Source organism: Anomaloglossus baeobatrachus, chromosome 1, assembly GCF_048569485.1.
Source record: "Anomaloglossus baeobatrachus isolate aAnoBae1 chromosome 1, aAnoBae1.hap1, whole genome shotgun sequence".
Lineage (NCBI taxonomy): Eukaryota > Metazoa > Chordata > Amphibia > Anura > Aromobatidae > Anomaloglossus > Anomaloglossus baeobatrachus.
The window spans coordinates 621,963,345-621,987,512 of NC_134353.1; positions in this window are offsets into that span (position 1 = coordinate 621,963,345).

Below are 24,168 nucleotides of genomic sequence, written 5' to 3' on the forward strand. Positions count from 1 at the left end.
GGATTTGGAATGTGCTTGATGCAAATCAAAACATCCTGTTTGCAACTAGGGCACAACTGCTGCCACTGAAGGGGTGGGTGTGTGTGGGGCCCAATTTTTGGAAAAAAGGGAGACTCCGCTTGGAGTAACCCTTGCTTACATTGTTTTTAAAAGAAGCCAAGATGAACAGAGCTGGGATCAGGAAAGACTTTGCTACCTACCCTGGTGTCATCCTGGGGACGGTTAATTATGGCGTATTTTTGAATGTGCTTGATGCAAATCTAGCTGTGAGGTGTACAACTGGGGCACAACTGCTGCCACTGAAAAGGTGGGTGTGTGTGGGGCCCAATTTTTGGAAAAAAGGGAGACTCCGCTTGGACTAACCCTTGCTTGCTGTGTTTTTTAAAAGGAGCCAAGATGAACAGAGCTGGGATCAGGAAAGACTTTGCTACCTACCCTGGTGTTATCCTGGGGACGGTTAATTATGGCGTATTTTTGAATGTGCTTGATGCAAATCTAGCTGTGAAGTGTACAACTGGGGCACAACTGCTGCCACTGAAGGGGTGGGTGTGTGTGGGGCCCAATTTTTGGAAAAAAGGGAGACTCTGCTTGGAGTAACCATTGCTTGCTGTGTTTTTTAAAAGGAGCCAAGATGAACAGAGCTGGGATCAGGAAAGACTTTGCTACCTACCCTGGTGTCATCCTGGGGACGGTTAATTATGGCGTATTTTTGAATGTGCTTGATGCAAATCTAGCTGTGAAGTGTACAACTGGGGCACAACTGCTGCCACTGAAGGGGTGGGTGTGTGTGGGGCCCAATTTTTGGAAAAAAGGGAGACTCCGCCTGGAGTAACCCTTGCTTGCTGTGTTTTTTAAAAGGAGCCAAGATGAACAGAGCTGGGATCAGGAAAGGCTTTGCTACCTACCCTGGTGTCATCCTGGGGACGGTTAATTATGGCGTATTTTTGAATGTGCTTGATGCAAATCTAGCTGTGAAGTGTACAACTGGGGCACAACTGATGCCACTGAAGGGGTGGGTGTGTGTGGGGCCCAATTTTTGGAAAAAAGGGAGACTCCGCTTGGAGTAACCCTTGCTTGCTGTGTTTTTTAAAAGGAGCCAAGATGAACAGAGCTGGGATCAGGAAAGACTTTGCTACCTACCCTGGTGTCATCCTGGGGACGGTTAATTATGGCGTATTTTTGAATGTGCTTGATGCAAATCTAGCTGTAAAGTGTACAACTGGGGCACAACTGCTGCCACTGAAGGGGTGGGTGTGTGTGGGGCCAAATTTTTGGAAAAAAGGGAGACTCCGCTTGGAGTAACCCTTGCTTGCTGTGTTTTTTAAAAGGAGCCAAGATGAACAGAGCTGGGATCAGGAAAGACTTTGCTACCTACCCTGGTGTCATCCTGGGGACGGTTAATTATGGCGTATTTTTGAATGTGCTTGATGCAAATCTAGCTGTGAAGTGTACAACTGGGGCACAACTGCTGCCACTGAAGGGGTGGGTGTGTGTGGGGCCCAATTTTTGGAAAAAAGGGAGACTCTGCTTGGAGTAACCCTTGCTTGCTGTGTTTTTTAAAAGGAGCCAAGATGAACAGAGCTGGGATCAGGAAAGACTTTGCTACCTACCCTGGTGTCATCCTGGGGACGGTTAATTATGGCGTATTTTTGAATGTGCTTGATGCAAATCTAGCTGTGAAGTGTACAACTGGGGCACAACTGCTGCTTCTGAAGGGGTGGGTGTGTGTGGGGCCCAATTTTTGGAAAAAAGGGAGACTCCGCTTGGAGTAACCCTTGCTTGCTGTGTTTTTTAAAAGGAGCCAAGATGAACAGAGCTGGGATCAGGAAAGACTTTGCTACCTACCCTGGTGTCATCCTGGGGACGGTTAATTATGGCGTATTTTTGAATGTGCTTGATGCAAATCTAGCTGTGAAGTGTACAACTGGGGCACAACTGCTGCCACTGAAGGGGTGGGTGTGTGTGGGGCCCAATTTTTTTAAAAAAAGGGAGACTCCGCTTGGAGTAACCCTTGCTTGCTGTGTTTTTTAAAAGGAGCCAAGATAAACAGAGCTGGGATCAGGAAAGACTTTGCTACCTACCCTGGTGTCATCCTGGGGACGGTTAATTATGGTGTATTTTTGAATGTGCTTGATGCAAATCTAGCTGTGAAGTGTACAACTGGGGCACAACTGCTGCCACTGAAGGGGTGGGTGTGTGTGGGGCCCAATTTTTGGAAAAAAGGGAGACTCCGCTTGGAGTAAGGGGCACTTTGCACACTGCGACATCGCAGGTGCGATGTCGGTGGGGTCAAATTGAAAATGACGCACTTCCGGCATCGCATGCGACATCGCAGTGTGTAAAGGCTGGATGATACGATTAACGAGCGCAAAAGCGTCGTAATCGTATCATCGGTGCAGCGTCGGCGTAATCCATGATTACGCTGACGCGACGGTCCGATGTTGTTCCTCGCTCCTGCGGTAGCACACATCGCTGTGTGTGAAGTCGCAGGAGCGAGGAACGTCTCCTACCGGCCTCACTGCGGCTTCCGTAGGATATGCGGAAGGAAGGAGGTGGGCAGGATGTTTACATCCTGCTCATCTCCGCCCCTCCGCTCTGATTGGCCGCCTGCCGTGTGACGTCGCAGTGACGCCGCACGACCCGCCCCCTTAACAAGGAGGCGGGTCGCCGGCCACAGGGACGTCGCACGGCAGGTGAGTGTGTGTGTGAAGCTGGCGTAGCGATAACTTTCGCTACGCCAGCTATCACCACATATCGCTGCTGCGACGGGGGCGGGCACTATCGCACTCGGCATCGCAGCATCGGGCTGCGATGTCGTAGTGTGCAAAGCCCGCCTAACCCTTGCTTGCTGTGTTTTTTAAAAGGAGCCAAGATGAACAGAGCTGGGATCAGGAAAGACTTTGCTACCTACCCTGGTGTCATCCTGGGGACGGTTAATTATGGCGTATTTTTGAATGTGCTTGATGCAAATCTAGCTGTGAAGTGTACAACTGGGGCACAACTGCTGCCACTGAAGGGGTGGGTGTGTGTGGGGCCCAATTTTTGGAAAAAAGGGAGACTCCGCTTGGAGTAACCCTTGCTTGCTGTGTTTTTTAAAAGGAGCCAAGATGAACAGAGCTGGGATCAGGAAAGACTTTGCTACCTACCCTGGTGTCATCCTGGGGACGGTCAATTATGGCGTATTTTTGAATGTGCTTGATGCAAATCTATCTGTGAAGTGTACAACTGGGGCACAACTGCTGCCACTGAAGGGGTGGGTGTGTGTGAGGCCCAATTTTTGGAAAAAAGGGAGACTCCGCTTGGAGTAACCCTTGCTTGCTGTGTTTTTTAAAAGGAGCCAAGATGAACAGAGCTGGAATCAGGAAAGACTTTACTACCTACCCTGGTGTCATCCTGGGGACGGTTAATTATGGCGTATTTTTGAATGTGCTTGATGCAAACCTAGCTGTGAATTGTACAACTGGGGCAGAACTGCTGCCACTGAATGGGTGGGTGTGTGTGGCCCAATTTTTGAAAAAAAGGAAGACTCCGCTTGGAGTCACCTTGCGGTGTTTTACATGATTTTAGAAGGGCGTGCCATGCCTATATCTGTGTCTCCTCCTCTTTTTCCTTGTCCTGCTCTTTTGTTTTCACATGAGTATATGTCCTTGTCACTTTCTCATGTGTTTGTGTTGTGTTGTGAGTTGTTTGTCACCTTTTGGACACCTTTGAGGGTGTTTTCTATGTGTTTTTATGTGTTTGTGAATGCCTGCCATTGTTTCCTATGCGGTTCGAGTTCGGTTCGTCGAACGTTCGACGAACCGAACTCGAACGGGACCTCCGTTCGGCGAACCGACCTCGAGCTGAACCGGGACCGGTTCGCTCATCTCTAATTATTACTGTACATATGATCTATTGTACATTTTGGTTTTTATTGCCAATTTTCATCTTTGCAACTATTTATATAGTTTACTTCTATACTTAACTGATTTTACATGTCCATGTAAGTGTTTGCTGTTTGCAATATTTATAAGCACTGCAATTATTAGGACTTTTGATATATTCCATAATTAGATTATGGCTATTTTAATTTTACAATTTTAGTATTATTACACTTGTTTTCTTTAGGCACATATCTACAGTATGGTTATATGCATAATCCCTTTGTGGTTATTTTAATGCTATATTAGCACTATACACTTTTTGTTTATGAAATATTTCCTCAGTAATTATTCACCTAATGCTACTTCACTTCTGTTGTGTTTAGGGCATATTATTTTTTGTTATATAGACTGAGTATCTTACAGTATTTTGCGCATGCACAGTCAGGGGCGTAACTACCGCGGTCGCAGTGGTCGCGATTGCGTCCGGGCCCGGGAGGTTAGGGGCCCGCGGCCGCCCGGCAGATCAGCAGCCAGCTCCTTTCTGTGAGAGGAGCTGCGCTGTTCTGCCGCAGACCGCGCGGCGGCCGCTATATGACCCGGTCGCCGCCGTTGACACCAGGCCCCCCTGCCTGATATCAGCGGTGGCGTCACCGCGCTCCCGTCACTTACCGCGCTCCCGTCACCACGCTCCCATCACCGCGCTCCCGTCACTCACCGCGCTCCCGTCACCGCACTCCCATCACTCCCCGCGCTCCCGTCATTCACCACGCTCCCGTCACCCCGCTTCCGTCACTCACCGCTCTCCCGTTACCGCGCTTCCATCACCGCGCACTCCTTTGATATTGCATAGAGTGGCTGGCGCCATTCTAAGCATCATCAGTCTTCCCCCGTGCCTGCGCAGTTACATCACTCCTGTGCGACTGCTGTGTGTGGTGAGAGCAGAGAGCACAGAAGGACGCGACCGGAGCCACGGGGGAACGAGGACAGAAGTGAGGACAGGCAAGTAGAGGTGAGGACAGAACTGCGGTAGAAGGAGACGAGAGGTGAGTACTTGTTTTTTTTTGTTTTTTTTTTTATAAATCAGTGAGTACATGGGGAGGCTGGCTGCAGGACACATGGAGTCCTTGGGGGGCCCTGGCTGCAGGACACATGGAGTCCTTGGGGGGGCCCTAGCTGCAGGACAAATGGAGTCCTTGGGGGGGCTCTGGCTGCAGGACACATGGAGGCCCTGGAGGGGGCTGGCTGCAGGACACATGGAGGCCCTGGGGGGGCTGGCTGCAGGACACATGGAGGCCCTGGGGGGGCTGGCTGCAGGACACATGGAGGCCCTGGGGGGCCCTGTTGCAGGACACATGGAGTCCTTGGGGGGAGCCTGCAGTCCAAGGACTCCATGTGTCCTGCAGCCAGCCCCACCCAGGGCCTCCATGTGTCCTGCAGCCAGGGCCCCCCCCAAGAACTCCATGTGTCCTGCAGCCAGGCCCCACGGAGGCCCTGGGGGGACTGGCTGCATGACATATGGAGGCCATGGAGGGGGCTGGCTGCAGGACACATGGAGTCCTTGGGGGGGAGACTGGCTGCATGACTCATGGAGGCCTGGGAAGGGGCTGGCTGCATGACACAGAGACCTTGGGGGGCTTGCTGCATGACACATAGAGGTCCTGGGGGGGCTGGCTGCATGACACATTGAGGACCTGGGGCGTCTGGCTGCATGAAACATGGAGGTCTATGGTGCTGCATTATACATGGAGGTCTATGGGGCTGCATAATAAACATGAAGGACATCTTATACATGGACTATATGGGTGCATTATACATGGAGGAGTATTGGGCTGCATAATACAATATGAAGGTTTATGGGGCTGCATTGTAATACATATAGGACTATGGGGGCTACATTATAATATATGGAGGACTATGGAGGCTACTTTATACATGGAGGACTATGGGGGTGCGTTATAAAACATGGAGGACTGTGGTGCAGTATAATATATGGAGAACTATGGGTGAATTATAATACATGGAGGACTATGAAGTTGCATTCTAATATTTGAAGTGTTATGTGGGACCCTTTTTACTATATGGAAGTCTATGTGGGGGCTATTATAGTATTTGGAGAACTATATATGAGGGGGGATAAAGATACAAGCATGGGATGGGAATGTTTTGTGCTGAGGGAAAAAGGCCCATTCCCTCAGCACCCGGCTTTCACATGCTCTGCTGTACATCTCTCAGCACCCAGTTTTCCCATGCTCTGATATGGGAAAGCTGTGTGCCAAGGGAATGATGTATAGCAGAGCATGGGAAAGCTGGGTGCCAAGGACAAGATGGATATCAGAACATGGGAAAGCTGGGTGCTGAGGGTAAGAGCCAAGTGTCAGCTTCATGATCCTGTACCCCGAGTGTCAGTGTCATTATCCCGTACCCTAAGTGTCGGTGTACGTGGAAGGGGGGGCCCCGGTCCAAATTTTGCACCAGGGCCCATCAAACTCTAGTTACGCCACTGTGCAAAGGTATAATATTTTCTGCTATATCATTTTAATGCATGTGTTCCACACATCAATACATGCTTGTACAATATGCATATGGGCATAAGTAGCTGTCCAAACGCTAGAGTATCAAGGAACAGATTTGTTGACTGGGAATGGACCAGAGAGTATGCAGCCTAATTTTGTTTTTTTTTAAGTTGTTGTCTTTTCATATTGTCAGCACAACAATCACTTTGCAATCTTCTTGCACCTCTGATTTTTTTCACACATATGTGTGCATCTACTAGCATGCATAAGCACTTGATCTATGTGGGCATGCTTGTTACATTTATTTGCATATGTATACTCTTGGGTTTATAGAGAAGAAAGGGAAATCACATTATTTTGGTCGCTATCTTTGTGTATATCCATTGTTATTGTTTGCTACTTAGTTCTAATATACCTATGGGTTCTATCTTTCCTTGTTAGTTGACTAGGCATAATTATGTGGGATTGCACCCTTTTTTCATTGTGTACGTAACATCTATGGATCAAACTTCATGTGTACATATCAGTTATGGTTGGCATCATTATTCTACTATTGTACATACTATCCTGTTTTGATATATCAATCAATATCAGGTTATTTCCTATGTTACAGTGCCTTGCAAAAGTATTCGGCCCCCTTGAATTTTTTAACCTTTTCCCACATTTCAGGCTTCAAACAAAAAGATAAAAATTTAAAGGTTATGGTGAAGAATCAACAAGTGGGACACAATTGCGAAGGTGAACGAAATGTATTGCTGATTTTAAACTTTGTTAAAATGAAAAAACTGAAAATTGGGGCGTGCAATAGTATTCGGCCCCTTTAAGTTAATACTTTGTAGCGTCACCTTTTGCTGTGATTACAGCTGTAAGTCGCTTGGGGTATGTGTCTATTAGTTTTGCACATCGAGAGACTGAAATTCTTGCCCATTATTCCTTTGCAAATAGCTCGATCTGAGTGAGGTTGGATAGAGAGTGTTTGTGAACAGCAGTTTTCAGCTCTTTCCACAGATTCTCGATTGGATTCAGGTCTGGACTTTGACTTGGCCATTCTAACACCTGGATACGTTTATTTGTGAACCATTCCATTGTAGATTTTGCTTTATGTTTGGGATCATTGTCTTGTTGAAAGACAAATCTCCATCCCGGTCTCAGACCTTTTGCAGACTCCAACAGGTTTTCTTCAAGAATGGTCCTGTATTTGGCTCCATCCATCTTCCCATCAATTTTAACCATCTTCCTTGTCCCTACTTAAAAAAAGCAGGCCCAAACCATGACGCTGGCACCACCATGTTTGACAGTGGGGATGGTGTGTTCAAGGTGATGAGCTCTGTTGCTTTTATGCCAAACATTTTGATTTTTTTTTTGTTTCATCTGACCAGAGCACCTTCTTTCACATCTTTGGCGTGGCTCCCAGGTGGCTTGTGACAAGCTTTAAATGACACTTTTAAAAGGATATGGCTTACTTCTTGCCACTCTTCCATAAAGACCAGATTTGTGCAGTGTACGACTGATTGTTTTCCTATGATTACAATATTTTTATTATTACATATTAGAACATTTATATATTACATTAATTTAGTGGAACAAAGTAGAAACATTAGACAATTTCTTTGTAAACAGTTCAAACATTTGCGTTTTTTGTTTGAGGGGAGGTAAGCCGGGGAGGGAAGGTGGAAGGAGAGATCGAAAATGGTTAGAAGGAGAACTATCATGCATAATAATCATTTGCAAAGACTTCTGTACAACATAGATATAGCTTAGTTTAGTTATATCTTCTTTGCAAATATTAAGAATCATTACTTTTAAGAAATATGTACAAGAAAGAGAAAAAAGAGGAAAAGGAAAGAAGAGAAAGAGGAAGGAAGGGAGAAAGAAAGGAGAAAATTGATTGGGATTTGTCAGAGGACTATTTGTGTTTTTAGCTTCAAAATTTCTACTATATAAGCTTATGATTTGGATTGCTCGATGTAGGATAGCCAGGTACCCCATCTCTTTTGATAGGGTTGGAACAAGTTATTGTATATCGCGTGTTTAGTTTCAAATTCGTGGTGCATGGATAACATCTTGATTACTTCAGAAATATTTGGAACAGTATCACTTTTCCATTTGGCCAATAAAAGTTGTTTGGTGATCAAAAAAATGTGAATCACAATCGGGATCTGCATTTGGTCTAGTTTTTCCATATCCATAGAAAGAAGCGCCATTTGGGGCGATAATTTGATGTTGGAATTTGTAACTCGATTAGATTTGACACTTCCCTCCAGAGATGTCTTATCTTTGGGCAATTCCATAAGATGTGGACCAACGTTCCTTTTTCGTTACAATTTCTCCAACAAAGTGGAGTATTTTTGGGGTCTATGTTATGTAGCTTAGATGGAGTGAAATACCAATTTGTTATGACCTTATAGAAGGACTCGTGTAGAATAGCCAAAATGTTAGAGGAAAAAGTCGCTTTTAGGCTAAATTGCCAGTTTTCTTCTGTAAAATCCTTGTTTAAAGTTTTCCCCCATTTAGCCATGTAGTTTAAAAGAATAGGTTTAGTGTCATTATTTACAAGGTCATAGATATATTTGGTATTCCAGATTGTTTTCTTTTCCGTATTACAAAGGAGGTGGTTTATAATCTCTGGAAGGGGATGTTTACCAACCAATAATTTATTAAGGGATTCCCTTAGAGAAATCAATGTTTTGAAGTCCAAGTCTGTGATCTTATATTTTATTTTTAGATCTAAAAAGGAAATAAAATCTTTTCCATCATGTATGTTACTAATTGTTTTTAGGCCAAGATTTTGCCATGAGGAAGGAACCTGTACATCAGTTAGGAATGTTAAGATATTTAGAGAGAAGTTTTTAATTTGATCATATTTCGACATCTTGGTTTTAATCTTACATAAACTCTGCCAAACAAGAATAGTAGATGCAAGAGTAGGGTGGTAAGGCAGGGAAAGTTTGGGATTAAGTATATGGGTTAAAAGAAGAGAACGGAGAGAAGAATAGTTGTTTAAAGCAGACTCAAGGTCCAACCATGTCGGAGAAAAATCACTATTTAACCAACAAATACTTTGTTTTATTATATTAGTTTTATGATAGCTTTCAAGGTTTGGCAAACCATATCCGCCTCTAATTTTACGTTTCATTAGAGTGGACTTAGAAAGTCTTTGTTTTTTATGATTCCAAATAAACCCATTTAGAATTGATTGAAGTTTACCAATGAATTTTATTGGAATGGTGAGTGGAATAGCCCTAAAGTAGTAAAGAATCTTGGGTAAGATCATCATTTTGTAGGACATGAGTCTGCCTAGCCACTTAATTTCTTCTTTATATAAACTGTTAGTGGCCTTTTGAGTGGCTTCGATGAGATCCTCCATATTTATTGTTATTAAGGAATGTAGGTTGTCGGTAATTTTGATACCCAAATAAGAGATTGATTTAACTTCCCATGTAAATGTTGAAAACTTTTTTTATTAAGTTAATAGTTTTATCTTCCAAGAAAAAGGGAAGTATGTTGGATTTCTCCATGTTCAGTTTATAATACGAGGCTTTGGAAAAGGAATCAAGCACTTCCTGTACTGCTCTAACAGAGTTTATTGGGTCGGACAATGTAAGGATAACATCATCCGCGAACAAGCCTATCTTATGATGGTAATTGCATGTTTTAATTCCTTCTATTCGCTGATGTGCTCTAATTAATTCCGCAAGTGGTTCAATGGCTATTACGAATAGTAAGGGAGATAGGGGGCAGCCTTGTCTAGTTCCGTTTGTTATTTTAAATGGGTCAGATAAATTATTATTTGTATATATTTTGGCAGAAGGACATGTATATAGGGCCATAATAGTTTTTATAATTTGGTGATTAAATCCAAATTTAGCAAGAGCAGCTTCTAAATATTTCCAGTTTATTCTATCAAATGCCTTTTCTGCGTCTAGAGCCAATAACAAAGAAGGTGTTTTCCTATAGTTTCATAGTTTCATAGTTTCATAGTTTTTAAGGTTGAAGGGAGACTCTAAGTCCATCTAGTTCAACCCGTAGCCTAACATGTTGATCCAGAGGAAGGCAAAAAAACCCCAATGTGTCAAATAAGCTCCAATGGGGAAAAAAATTCCTTCCTGACTCCACATACGGCAATCAGACTAGTTCCCTGGATCAACACCCTGTCATAAAATCCAATATACATAACTGGTAATATTATATTTTTCAATTAATGCGATCAGGCTCTGCTTAAATTTTACTTGTGAATCCCTCAATACAACATCATACGGCAGAGAGCTCCATAGTCTCACTGCTCGTACAGTAAAGAGTCCTCATCTGTGATTATGATTAAACATTCTTTCCTCAAGACGTAGCGGATGCCCCCGTGTTCCAGTCGCAGGCCTAGGTGTAAAGAGATCTTTGGAAAGGTCTCTGTACTGTCCCCTCATATATTTATACATTGTGATTAGATCCCCCTAAGCCTTTGTTTTTCCTAACTAACTAACCCCAAGTTTAATAACCTGTCTTGGTATTGCAGCCCACCCATTCCTCTAATAATCTTGGTCGCTCTTCTATCTACCTGTAAGATTATGCTATTTATAACCTTCTATACTTTTGCTAACAAGAAATGCATCCATTCCTCTCTTAAATTCATTCAGTGAGTTGGCCATCACCACTTCCTCAGGAAGAGAGTTCCAGAGCCTCACTGCTCTTACCGTGAAGAACCCTCTTCTATGCTGATGTAGGAATTTTCTTTCCTCCAATCGAAAAGAATGCCCCCTTGTTCTTGTCATAGTCCTTGGTACAAACAGATCATGGGAGAGATCTCTATATGGCCCTCTGATATATTTGTACATATTTATTAGGTCTCCCCTAAGTCTTCTCTTTTCTAGAGTAAATAGACCTAATTTTGATAACCTTTCCGTGTATTGTAATGCACCCATTCCATTTATTATTTTAGTAGCCCGCCTCTGAACCCTTTCAAGTTCAGTAATGTCTTTCTTCAGCACCGGCGCCCAAAATTGCACACAATACTCCAAGTGTGGTCTGACTAGTGATTTGTACAGAGGGAGAATGATGTTTTCATCTCGTGCCCCCAGACCTCTTCTAATGCATCCCATCACCCTATTTGCTTTGGTGGCTGCTGCCTGACACTGGGCACTCCAATTTAGATTCTTATTCACTAAGATGCCTAAGTCTTTTTCCATGTCTGATTTCCCCAGCAGTTTCCCATTTAGTAAGTAATCGTAGCATCTGTTTCTCCTTCCCATGTGCATAACCTTACACTTATCTGTGTTAAACCTCATTTGCCATTTTTCAGCCCAATTCTCCAATTTACTCAAGTCCATCTGTAGTTGCAATCTGTCCTCCTTTGTGTTAACTACCTTACATAGTTTTGTATCATCTGCAAATACTGATATTTTACTCTGTAAACCATCCACCAGATCATTAATAAATATATTAAATAGTAGGGGGCCCAATACAGACCCCTGTGGCACCCCACTAGTAACCCTGGCCCAATCTGAGTATGCACCATTAATAACCACTCTTTGTTTTCTACCACTAAGCCAGCTACCTACCCATCTACACACATTTTCCCCGAGCCCAAGCTTTCTCTTTTTACTTAGCAGTCTTTTATGTGGGACAGTGTCAAATGCTTTACCGAAGTCGAGATAAATGACATCCAATGATTCTCCTCGGTCCATGTGAGAGCTTACATCCTCATAGAAGCTGATCAGGTTAGTTTGACAGGAGCGATCCTTCATGAATCCATGTTGATATGGAGTTAAACAGTTATTAACATTGAGACATTCCATAATAGTATCCCTTAAAAACCCTTCAAACATTTTACCCACAACAGATGTTAAGCTTACCGGCCTATAGTTTCCAGGTTCCCTTTTGCACCCTTTTTTGAATATTGGTACCACATTTGCTAGCCGCCAATCCAGTGGAACAGACCCAGTTTCTATAGAGTCTTTAAATAAAAGGAATAGAGACCTGTCTATCACATTACTTAACTCCCTTAATACCCGAGGGTGAATGCCATCAGGGCCTGGTGATTTGTCAATTTTAATGTTACTAAGTCGGTTCTGCACTTCTTCCTGGGTTAGGCAGGTCATACTTAATGGGGCATTTACATGATCACTCTGCATTTCCCCTGGCATATGCTTTTCCTGTGTGAACACAGTTGAGAAAAAAGTATTTAAAACATTTGCTTTTCCCACATCGCTTTCTATGATTTTACCCTCATTATTCTTTAAAGGGCCAACACCATCAATTTTAATCTTTTTTCTGTTTATATAATTAAAGAATAGTTTGGGATTTGCTTTGCTTTCCTTAGCAATGAGTCTCTCAGTTTCTACTTTTGCTAAATATATTTGTTTTTTACACATTTTATTTTTTTCTCTATATATTTTTAATGCTTCCTCGCTGCCTTCTTGTTTTAGCTTTTTAAATGCCTTTTTCTTATTATTCATTGCCCCTTTTACATCCTTATTAAGCCACATTGGTTTTCTCCTGTTCCTAGCCCTTTTATTTCTGTATGGTATGGCTCGCTCGCAGTGGGTGTTTAATACCGATTTAAAAATTTCCCACTTATTTTCTGTGCTCCCATTTTTGAGGACATTGTCCCAATCAATTTGGCGAAGGTCTTCTCTAAGTTGATCAAACTTTGCTTTCCTGAAATTCAGCGTTTTTGTAACCCCCCTCCAAGGCACCTTACTAAAGGACAAGTGGAATTGTATTATATTGTGGTCACTATTCCCTAGGTGCCCATCCACTCGTACGTCTGTTATTCTATCTGGCCTGTTGCTTAAAATTAAGTCCAGAAGGGCTGCCCCTCTAGTTGGGCCCGGCACAAGTTGGGACAGATAATTATCCTTAGTTACTGACAGAAACCGGTTTCCTTTCTGAGATACACAGGTTTCAGTTTCCCAGTCTATATCGGGGTAATTGAAGTCCCCCATAATAATCACCTCATTGTGATTTGCTGCTTTGTCTATTTGTTTCAATAATACATTTTCAGTGGTTTCTGTTATATTTGGTGGCTTATAACAAACCCCTATGAGGATTTTATTAGTTTTCCCTCCTTGTATCTCCACCCATAGAGACTCCACCTCTTCATTTCCCTCTTGAATATCTTCTCTTAGTCTGGGCTTTAAACTGGACTTTATATATAGACAGACTCCACCCCCTTTCCTTTTTTTACGATCCCTCCTAAACAATTCATATCCTTGCAGGTTAGCCGCCCAGTCATAACTATCATCTAACCATGTCTCAGTTATTCCTACTATGTCGTATTCCTCCTCATACATTACCAGCTCCAGTTCCTCCATCTTATTGGTCAGGCTTCTTGCATTGGTCTGCATGCAGGACAGAAGTTTTGCTCCCCTTTTCTTAGCTTCCTTCTTAGTACCCTGTCTTGGGTCCTCTTTACGGCATCTAGTATCCTTGATTAGTTTGTCCTTCTGCTGCATGTTCTTGTCTGCTGTTTTTTCTCCCATCCCCTCTTCTTCTAGTTTAAATCCCTCCTGATGAGTGTGGCAAGCCTTCTGGCGAACGTGTGTTTCCCAGGTTTTGTGAGGTGTATCCCGTCTCTTGCGAGAAGTCCATCGTAGAGGTAATTCACTCCATGGTCTAAGAATCCAAATCCTTGCTGCCTGCACCACCGTCGTAGCCAGTTGTTCAAATCTAGTATCCTATTCCATCTTCTGACACCATGGCCATCGACTGGGAGGATTGATGAGAAAACAACCTGTACGTTCCGTTCCTTTATTTTCTTCCCCAGAATTTCAAAGTCTTCACAAATAGTTGGTAGATCATTTCTTGCCGTGTCGTTTGTTCCTACATGTATCAATAGGAACGGGTATTCGTCCTTGGATTCGAGGATAGTTGGTATCCTGTTGGCCACATCCTTGATTTTTGCTCCTGGTAGGCAGCATACTTCTCGTACGGTTATGTCCGGCCTGCAGATAGTTGCCTCCGTGCCTCTTAGTAGTGAGTCGCCCATAACTACCACTCTTCTTTTCTTTCTGGACGCACTGCTTGTTGCTCCTGAGTGCTTTAGAGTGTCTTTTGTTTCTGCTTTTGTTGACAAAGTAACTTCTTTTGATGATACTGTGTCTTCTCCTGTAGAGACGGTATCATCCTGAGCTGTGCCATTTTCGTTCTCCAGCATGAGGGCTTCATATTGGTTGCTAAGCTGTGTGGGTGGTGCCGACCACTTGATCCGCTGGCTTCTTTTGGTCACATGTGTCCACTTTTCAGCCTCTGTATGTGTTCTGAAGCTTTTCTCACTTTCCATATCCTGAATTGTTGCTTCTGCCTCGTCCAAGAAGTCCTCATGTTCTTTAATTAGCTTCAAAGTTGCTATTCTTTCTTCCAGTCCCCGCACCTTTTCCTCTAAGAGGGCAACAAGTTTGCACTTTTGACAGGTGAAGTTGAATTTCTTGTGCGGCAGATCCGAAAACATGTAGCATGTGTTGCAGGTGACCATGTGGATTTTCTTCTCTTCCATAATGCTGATGTAGCGTATGACAGGCGAAAGTCGCGCGCGGTTTTGCGATGTCCTCAAACAGCGAGACCCGGCAAATCCCAGCAATCGATCAGCTTACGGCGACTCTTCTCTTCTTAAACAGTTACAGTTATCACCACTATGAGATTGTGTTAAAACTATGCCACACTTATCTTCAGTCGCCTCCCTTTACTTCAGTACCTCGCACTCTCAGCACCTCGCTAGCTCTGGCTGGTTTATATAGTTCTACAAGGACTACTAGAAGCTGCTAGAAGCTTCTAGAAACAGGTGTGGCTAATACTACTGACTAAATCACTAGACACACTTTTTTTTTTTTTTTTTTTTTTTGCTTTTTCACAGTACCCCAGACAAACACAGACAACAAATCCCTAATGAAATTAAACAGTTACAGTTATCACCACTATGAGATTGTGTTAAAACTATGCCACACTTATCTTCAGTCGCCTCCCTTTACTTCAGTACCTCGCACTCTCAGCACCTCGCTAGCTCTGGCTGGTTTATATAGTTCTACAAGGACTACTAGAAGCTGCTAGAAGCTTCTAGAAACAGGTGTGGCTAATACTACTGACTAAATCACTAGACACACTTTTTTTTTTTTTTTTTTTTGCTTTTTCACAGTACCCCAGACAAACACAGACAACAAATCCCTAATGAAATTAAACAGCTACAGTTATCACCACTATGAGATTGTGTTAAAACTATGCCACACTTATCTTCAGTCGCCTCCCTTTACTTCAGTACCTCGCACTCTTAGTTAATATGAGAAATTAGATTTAATAATCTTCTAGTCCCATCTGAGGTTTGGCGACCTTCAACAAATCCCATCTGGTCATGACCAACAATTTTTGGCAGTATTGACTTTAATCTATTGGCAATGATTTTTGAATATATCTTGATATCCGTATTAATAAGTGATATAGGCCTATAATTATTAACATATTCCAAATCGCCTTTTGGTTTTGGAATTACCGATATTAAGGCCTCCAGCATTTCCGTTGGGAAGGAGCCTATCTCAGCTGCCTTGTTGTAGACCCTGACCAAATGGGTAGCCAGGACTGCAGAAAAGGCTTTCCACAGATTCTCGATTGGATTCAGGTCTGGACTGTGACTTGGCCATTCTAACACCTGGATAAGTTTATTTGTGAACCATTCCATTGTAGATTTTGCTTTATGTTTGGGCTCATTGTCTTGTTGGAAGACAATTCTCCGTCCCAGTCTCAGGTCTTTTGCAGACTGCAACAGGTTTTCTTCAAGAATGGTCCTGTATTTGGCTCCATCCATCTTCCCATCAATTTTAACCATCTTCCCTGTTCCTGCTGAAGAAAAGCAGGCCCAAACCATGATGCTGCCACCACCATGTTTGACAGTGGGAATGGTGTGTTCAGGGTGATGATCTGTGTTGCTTTTACGCCAAAAATATCGTTTGGCATTGCGCCCAAATAATTAGATTTTGGTTTCATCTGACCAGAGCACCTTCTTCCACATGTTTGGTGTGTCTCCCAAGTGGCTTGTGGCAAACTTTAAACAACACTTTTTATGGATATCTTTGAGAAATGGCTTTCTTCTTGCCACTCTTCCATAAAGGCCAGATTTGTACAGTGTACGACTGATTGTTTTCCTATGGACAGACTCTCCCACCTCAGCTGTAGATCTTTGCAGTTCATCCAGAGTGATCATGGGCCTCTTGGCTGCATCTCTGATCAGTCGTCTTCTTGTCGGAGATGAAAGTTTTTATGGTCGGCCGGGTCTTGGTAGATTTGCAGTGGTATGATACACCTTCCATTTCAATATGATCGCTTACACAGTGCTCCTTGGGATGTTTAAAGTTTTGAAAATCTTTTTGTAATCAAATCAGGCTTTAAACTTCTCCACAACAGTATCACGGACCTGCCTGTTGTGTTCCTTGGTCTTCATGATCCTCTCTATGCTTTAAACAGAGCACTGACACTATCACAAAGCAGGTGCATTTATACAGAGACTTGATTACACACAGGTGGATTATATTCATCATCATCAGTAATTTAGGACAACAATGGATCATTCAGAGATTCTCAATGAACTTCTGGAATGAGTTTACTGCACTGAAAGTGAAGGGGCCGAATAATATTGTACGCCCCAATTTTCAGGTTTTTTAATTTTAACAAAAGTTTAAAATAAGCAATAAATATCGTTCACCTTCACAATTGTGTCCCACTTGTTGATTCTTCCCATAACACTAAAATTTTTTATCTTTATGTTTGAAGCCTGAAATGTGGGAAAAGGTTAAAAAATTCAAGGGGGGCCGAATACTTTCACAAAGCACTGTATATTTGTGACAGGAATATGTGCAATGAAATATGGTCTAGAGACATTTGTTGTAAGAGCATCATTATTACCATACATAGATATGATCTGTCTTATATTTTGATTTTTATTGGTAATTGATAGTCCTGCCACTATACATATGGTGCATTTCTACACCTAACTGATCTTACATACCTGGGAAAGTGTTTTCCCAATTTGCAATAATTTTTATTAGCACTACAATTCTTCGGACTCTTAATGTCTTCCAATATTATTCTATGGAAGCTGGAAGAAGCGGGGAACGATCTGCGCTGCTGTAGAAAAACCAAAGGTCGAGTCCATGAAGTTGATAAAAAGTTGCTTTATTTACACGTTTCAAAGTGAAATTCCACTCCATCATCAGAACAAGCACTGAATTCACTGGTGATCTCGACAGGCGCATACTGCACAACTCGTGCTTATCCTAACAATGGACTTGGCTAATTCTGCATTTTGGAAGCAATACAGCTTCCTTTCTCAAGAAAATGTGTGAGATCTCTAGCAAAGGCTTAAGTTCATTCTATTAGCATTTTAGCACAAGTACACTATGCATTAGAAGCCTGCCCAAGAGCACCAACCAAAAGCACTTCAAGCAAGTGATTTCCACCGACGACTGGGGCCTAGCTTCAAGTTGTTTAAACAGTCCCGGTATTTAATTTTAAGAGACCTCTGGAGGCCATACCTGAACCCCAGGATACTGATTCTATTCTTAATCTATTAATTTTTGGAAACAAATCTGACTGAGGTAACATTTGTAGTTTCCTAGCGCTTTGGCCATATAGCCAATTGTTCCAATTCAGAAGTGTGTATGAGACTTTTCAATCACAAAATGCCTCTGTATCTAGCAGCAGTTCAGCTTGTCGTTACTAAAGTTAGGCTAAGTTCACACACAGCATTTTTTCGACGCTGCGTTTTTGTGCATTTTTTGCCGCAAAACACGCACAAAAATGCACCCGCGGCAAAAACGCATGCGTTTTTACCGCATTTTGGTGTGTTTTTTGCTGCATTTTGCTGCGTTTTTGCTCATTGCGTTTTTATGCATTTTTTATCAGTGAACATTACCATTAAAGATTGTTGAAAAAAAAAAAAAAAGAAAAATGTCTGATGTTATTTCCTTCTTCAATATGTTCTTCATTCTTCACTAGTGTATGCAGGAGAGCAGACAGGTGCAGAACTACAAGGCTCAGCATGCTCCATCCAGAACTGTATACTGGAGGGAGAGTCAGGGGGAGCAGACCTACAAGGCTCAGCATACTCCATCCACTAGTGGATGCAGGAGAACAGACAGCAGCTGCAGAACTACAAAGCTCAGCATCCTCCATCAAATAGTGTATGCAGGAGAACAGACAGCAGCTGCCGAACTACAAGGCTCAGCATCCTCCTTCCAGGACTGTATTCAGGATTTCTTTACCTCCCCAAAAAAATGACGTGGGATTCACCATATTTTTGTATGCAGGCAGGTACGGGCTGCCCCCAACGCCCAGCTGCCTATTTGTACCCGGCTGGGAACCAAAAATATAGGGAAGCCCTTTTTTTTAATTATTTCATGAACTTCATGAAATAATTAAAAAGCAAATGACGTGGGCTTCGTCCAATTTTTGTGTCCAGCCAGGTACAACTAGGCAGCTGGGGATTGTAATCCGGAATTCAGGGTACCCAAGCTTTCTGGGCACCCCCACTGCGAATTGCAGTCCGCAGCCACCCCAGATAATGGCGCTTTCATAGAAGCGCCATCTTCTGGCGCTGTATCCAACTCTTCCAGCTGCCGTGATGCTGGGTGACTCGCTGGGTAATAATGGGGTTAGGGCTAGCTGTATATTATCAGCTGGCCCTAAACCCGAAATTCATGGTATCACACCAATATTAGACATGGCCACCATGAATTTCTAGTAAAGATAAAAAAAAACCACAACACACAGAAAAATATTTTTATTAGAAATAAAACACAACACAATTAATGATTCCAACTTTATTGAAATAAAGAATCCCCCTCCGCAGTAATCCTGAGTCAAGGGCCCCGCGCCATCCAATCCGGATCCAATATCGTCTGATCAGTTTGCTAGAAGGCAAAGCGATCAGATGATGTGTCAGGTTCAAGAGCCTGAATCACATGACACAGCAGCTGATTGTATGAACGGCTTTTATACAATCAGCTGATGCATCAGTACAAAAACAAAAAAAAAACCACACACTTCTGTGCAGCTTTGGACTGCCTACTGGAGGAATCTCTAGTAATGCCAGGCCTGGATTCAGGTACCTGCACTGCACTCCGGAGCTCTCACCTGAGCTCTGAAGTGCAGCCTGGACTTTACAGCGAGCGCCGAGTGACTGATTCTCCAGCACTTGCTGTTCAGTTCATGACAGCTGCAGACATCCCGGGCTAATCTCCGGTGCTCTCACCTGAACTCCGGAGATCACCCCAGCCTGTCTGCAGCTGTCATGAACTGACTGCAAGCGCCGGGGAATCAGTCACTTGGCATTCACTCGCTGTACAGTCTAGGCTGATGCATTAGTGCAAAAAAAACCCAACAAAAATACAACTACACACGTCTGTGCTGACTCCCGTCCGACCGCTGCAGGAGCTGCCGGTAATCAGCTGATGAAGTTTCCTGACGGCATCAGCTGATAGCCGGCCGGGCAGTAAAAGGCGGCATCAGCGCGAGACTTACGATCAGCTGATGCGTCAGGTGACCGCATCAGGTGATCACCGCCAGGTCCTTACCGCCTGGTCCTGCAGCTATCGTACGTGCCTGGGAGCCGGCACACTGCCAAAGCGGGGGTGGCGGTACCGGGAAGAGGAGCTGGGAGCGGACATGGCACTGGGAGTCTGCAGACAGGTGAGTATGACATTTTTCTACTGTTCACTTTTGATTAAGCAGCAGCTTCCACCTCCCGCACGGGAGCAGACATGGAACCGGGTGGGAAATGGAAGCAGCGGTGGCGGTACCGGGAGGATTCATGCTTCTGTGTTTACTGACAGAAGGAATCCTTTTCCTATACATGTCACTTTTCTACCCACCCCTTGTGTTTATAGCTGCATTTTTAGTCATAAAAAGCCACTAAAACGCAGCTATATTTGCAATTTGCTATTTTCATTGTTTTTGAACATCTCATTGAACTCAATGGGTGGAAAACGCAGTGAAAAACGCAAAAATAATTGACATGCTGCGTTTTTGTGGGCACCACAAAAACGCAGCTAAAAAAAAACGCTGTATGCAGACAGCAAAAATGTAAACTCATAGACTTTGATGGGGAAGCAAAGTGATGCAGTTTTCTGAGCAAAAACACACCCGAAAAACGCGCAAAAATGCCACGAAAAACGCACTGTGTGAACTTACCCTAAGGGGTCTGAGAAATTCAGGACTGTTGGTAAGATAACAATATTAGGACATTTGGAAAACCTTGTTACTTTAATCTGTTTCTTGCAAAACAGAATAAAACACTTGAAAGTTAGTGGAGGATGATAATGTGCCCTTCTACATGGCATTTATATAGTAAATGACTTAGAATCAATTAGTTTATTATTAGACATTTGAGGAATTATGCTATAAATATTGGATTAGGGCATGGAGATCATAAAGGGAATATGTCATCTATTGTTTTACTAACTGAAGCCACATAGTAGTACTTTGACAACCAAACCAAATGTACTTCTGCTTTGCTCTTGGTAGTTGCAGAGTGACTATTCAGTAGCCCCATTTTATTCGTGGGACTTGGGCCTCTTGCCACTCTAAAATATATGAGATTAATTCTGTTAGGTTAGGTTTCTTCCTGATGTCAGAACTTGGTTGGGCTGCTCTCTATTTAAACCACTGAGAATCAATTCCAACTGCCAGTCAAAAGCTTTGCACTGTGTGCTTGTGGTATGTCCTGATTTTTCCATTCATTGACCTTTGCTTGACATTCGACTTCTTTCTTGCTTTACAATTTTTCCCCGATTGCTTCTGACCTGGCTTCTGACCTGGCTACCTGACTATCCTTCTAGCCAGCTTGCATCACCAATAAGCAGTTAACTCTGTGGTCCAGACCAGGGACCCTTGTGTAAGTCCAGATCCCTGAACAAGTGTTTAAGAGCGAAGTCCAGGGCAACACCTGGATTCTGAAAAACAGGCACCAAGCCTGTTCATGGTAGCCAATTTGGAGTTTCCAGGTGATCATGAACATTATCTGCATGACAAATACACGATCCAAGTTTTGGCTTGGCAAGTGAGTAAGTCGGCTAGTACCGCCGAAAAATGTCGTCCATTTCTGCATGTGCCCTGCACTTTAATATGACAGAAGCTCTTGAATATTTTTAATAATATTTAATAAAGTACAAAGAAAATGTTTTTTATTGCCACCTGGACTTTGGATTTTATTGCTGCATCCATTTCATTGTTTACACACATTATTGGATGGTCTCCCAGTCCGGATCCGTGCACCACAGAAGTAACCAGGAGGATTCAGTTTTTCCAGAGCGCTAACAGGTGAGCTGGTCTAGGTTTTGCTTTTTGTTAATATATATATAACAATTTCCAGAGCAGCACTTAAACATTAGTTGGGTGCAACAATCCTTCACAACAGCATCCTAGCGTCTCTTCAATATTTCCCAAAAAATCAGAAGGCAGCACTCCACTTATCTTTCAAATAAAATTTTCTTTAATGGCCCATACCGCAAGACGTTAATATATGTGTGTGTGTGTGTGTGTGTGTGTATGTGTATATATATATGTATATATATATATATATATATATATATATATATATATATATATATATATATAAATATATATATATGTATATATAATACCTTTCACTATAATCCTGCCTGTACTGATAATACGGGTGCTACAAAGTGATGTGCACAGAACTGAAACTGGAAGCCTATTATAAAGCCAAAGAGAGCACTGAAAGATTTTTGAAATATTTATATATAGATGTTGACATTGAAAAATTAATAAATAACACCAACAAATTAAAAATTAACACTAGAAACAAAATATGTTTCTTTAAAAACTTAATTTAAACTGTATGCCAAAGTTATGCCTCTGGTTTATTTGATCTATTTCAACCATTTGCCCTATTGCAATATTTTATGCACTTCATTTTTCAGTGGGTGTTATTATATCTATTTTTGTTTAGACGGGTTAAGATCTTTTTCTGTGATTTATTTTCTCTGAACTAATTAGAACATATTTTATTTTTATAGATAAAATGTTTTAATTTGACCAAAATCATTGACAGTAATATTGTGCTGAAATAAAATTCAATAGGGAAATTACATAACACTTGATTTCTTGAAAAATATAAGGACACTAATGGAGTACAATCAATGATTTTAATTACTGGAAGATGAGGTAGCTTATAATGTCAATAGACTGTGGTTTCTAATTATAAAAACATTACAGACTTTTTCTTGTAATATGAATATATGATGTTATTTGCTGAGTGTGGGTCTATATCTTTCAAAATTATTTCAAGTATTATGTTCAGTACTCAGCGCGGTGATTATTCTTGATTGTGTAAGAAGTGATTGGCTTCTTCTGTCTGCTCTTAGAACTTAAAATATGGCATCTTATTCCACTTATTCAAATGTGTTTCAGCAAGAATAAGTTGTTATAATGGAGCTTTTACAGCCATAAATGTGCCATTCATCTTTTATTGTGCAGAAAAATTCTGGGGCTGTATCAGTCATTTATTTTATGTAACCAAGCAAGAAAAAAATATTCATTGGTTTTTTTTCTTATCCCACTGTAGATGTAGTTTGTTCTCTTTATTATTTCTTCTATTCATACTGTTTTATCAATTCTCAGACCCTTTGATTGTCATAAATTGTATTTAGCTTTATAAATTGCATACTGTATGGGTGATTTGTAGTCTTATTTTCATATTTAGCTTGCCCACTACTGCTAGGGAAAATAACAGAAATGCATAGAGTACTACTCAGCAGGAAGACGCATTGAAACCCTGGTGACACATGACTCTCTAAGGGTTTTTTGTATTTGGATACAATTTTCTAGAAAAGCTCCTTAGACATTAGTGAATCATATGTATTTCACCTGGTTTTACCTGGCAAACCAAAATATTTCATTGGTGTTGTGTTCTATAAAGTTTTCTTATTCTGATTATAATATAACACCCTAACCAAAATAAGCAATATAGACTGACGAGCAAAAGGGTATGAAATTTTGACTGTCAGGCTCCAAATCTCACCGTCCACTACAGCTTTGAGTGTGAGACCACCTCTATTTATAGACAATCATCTTGAATATATCATACATAGATCTGACTTACAACCATTTAGAATATGATTAGTTATGCAGATTATTTTTATGTCACTCTGTTTTTTGAAAATTCTTTTTATTCCAGTACACTACAAATTATAACTTGTTCTCACATTCCCTTAACACTAGAAGTCCCAGAAATTTCGAGCTCCCCCCTGAAGTCCAGAAAAAGGGGCAAATGACCATTAGTAAACTGAATAGAACTAACTAGAAACTAAATGGCTAAACTCAATGGAAAACAACAACCTCCTGTGGTGCGACAGCAATGGCCTTAATTACAGAACAAAAGACGGTGATTATAGGATGTTAGCTAAAATCCTTCAGATCATTCGACCCTCCTCTGGGTTCCAAAGGTAGAAATGTTAAAAGACCCCTCTCTGGGACTTCTAGTGTTAATAGCTGAGTGTGTTAATTAGTTGATTTCCAAGCAAAAGGTCACTGGTTTGAGTAGAAAAGAAGCCATGAAGAAGATTTCCCAAAAAATAAGAAACCGCATGATCCAACTCATTGATAGCAGTCTTTTGGACAAAAAAAAATTGCCAAACTGCATCATGTGAGTGCCATGACAGTTGGAAGAATACGAAATGAAGTGCATTCATACATTTTATAGCCAAAAGGTGGACGTCCAGACAAAATATCGAAATTAACAAATCGGCTCATCACAGGGTCTACCAGCTCTGGGGAGACAAACACAGCAGTGGAGA